Below are 2,073 nucleotides of genomic sequence, written 5' to 3'. Positions count from 1 at the left end.
AGCAGGAATGCCTGATCGTTTCAGAGCAGGCTAGTCATGGAACAGAAGGGAGTATCTTACAGGGAGCAGGAATGCGTGATCATTACAGAGCAGGCTAGTAATGGAACAGAAGGGAGTATCTTACAGGGAGCAGGAATGCCTGATCATTACAGAGCAGGCTAGTCATGGGACAGAAGGGAATATCTTACAGGGAGCAGGAATGCCTGATCATTACAGAGCAGGCTAGTTATGGAACAGAAGGGAGTATCTTACAGGGAGCAGGAATGCCTGATCATTACAGAGCAGGCTAGTCATGGAACAGAAGGGAATATCTTACAGGGAGCTGGAATGCCTGATCATTACAGAGCAGGCTAGTCATGGAAGAGAAGGGAGTATCTTACAGGGAGCAGGAATGCCTGATCATTACAGAGCAGGCTAGTCATGGAACAGAAGGGAATATCTTACAGGGAGCAGGAATGCCTGATCGTTTCAGAGCAGGCTAGTCATGGGACAGAAGGGAATATCTTACATGATTCAATAATGCCTGACTGTTACAGATGAGGGTTTTGGGTTTGCTATGCAGTACTGGGGCCTGCCTTCTCTCCAGGTTATTCACCTTGCTGTAAGAAATACCTGTTAATGGTGCTTATGATCTGCACATACTGTACATTATACATAAACTAAGATGCATTATTCTGGTGTCTATGCAGGGCTAGTTCTAACACAGACCCCACGGAGGTGGTTAATGCAATCACTGTTGTAACTCTGTGCTGTAAAATACTCTCAGCTGTGGTTAACCTTGGCTGGGTAGACTGATCAAATCAATCAGCTTCTGACAAGTTTTAAACTAAGAACCATTCAGCCCAGAGTAATGAAACTTGGCAGATGGAGAAAAGATTCTTAATACTATGCTGATAGGCCCTGCAGTGTTTTTTCAGATACACATGAAAACCATCAAGGAGAAAGGACCGTAAGTACCTCAGAATACAGCTTTCTCACAGAGAGCCACTGCACAGATGGCATCTTTCAAATGGGCTGGGAGTGATATTTCCACACTGCCTTTGACACATTGACTATTTGTATTTCATTTTCACATTGGCTGTAGGGATGTTTGGTCTCCACTGCAGAGTGCTCCTATATTAATAAAGATCCATGCTGACTCAATGCTGCTCACTGTTCAGGTGCACTCAGCGTATTCAGTGTTAGGTCAGCTGTCCCAGTCCTGCAGCCAATGTTCCAGCAATCACCAGCGCCTTTGCATAACATTGTCTCATGATGCGTCCTTTACCATGTATTGCTCGACACTTCCTAATAATAATTCCTAAGATTCTGGTATGTTCTCTAATAGGAGCAGGTTTTTATTTTATTTTTTTAAAGCATGCCAGCCACACAGCAAAGGATTTTACAAATCCTTTACAGTTCAGCACCAAACAGGCTACAAACAGAGATCGCAAAACAATAAACTATTTATTATTTTCTCTGTAAGGCATCTAAAGCATGATGCCAATGCAGATTCTCCAAAAAAGCTAGATCAGTATTACATGTTTTGATCTGCAACAGACCTATCTAAAGGACTTTGCTGAATTCTGACCCTGAGTAAATAACCCATTCTCCCATAGCCTCTATTTTCTATACCTTCTGCTCCTCTAACCAACCCGATTCCGAGCTCTTCTCGAGGAAGCACAGCAGCAGCTTCCCAGCCTCCTCCTCCTCCTCCTGATCGAGAGGAAGAGCAGCTCTGTGTCTGCAAGATGAATGGTCAGTGTTACTGTATCCAGGGCAGGGTTACTGTATCCAGGGTGGGGTTACTGTGTCCAGGGAGGGGTTACTGTGTCCAGGGCGGGGTTACTGTGTCCACGGCAGGGTTACTGTGTCCAGGGCGGGGTTACTGTGTCCAGGGCTGGGTTACTATATCCACGGCGGGGTTACTGTGTCCAGGGCGGGGTTACTGTGTCCGGGGCAGGGTTATTGTATCCAGGGGGGGGTTACTGTGTCCAGGGCAGGGTTACTGGGTCCACAGCAGGGTTACTGTGTCCAGGGCGGGGTTACTGTGTCCAGGGCTGGGTTACTATATCCACGGCGGGGTTACTGTGT

This window comes from Polyodon spathula, chromosome 11 (assembly GCF_017654505.1).
Source record: "Polyodon spathula isolate WHYD16114869_AA chromosome 11, ASM1765450v1, whole genome shotgun sequence".
Taxonomy (NCBI): Eukaryota; Metazoa; Chordata; class Actinopteri; order Acipenseriformes; family Polyodontidae; genus Polyodon; species Polyodon spathula.
The sequence above is the reverse complement of the archived record's forward strand: the minus strand, read 5'-3'. Positions refer to the sequence as shown.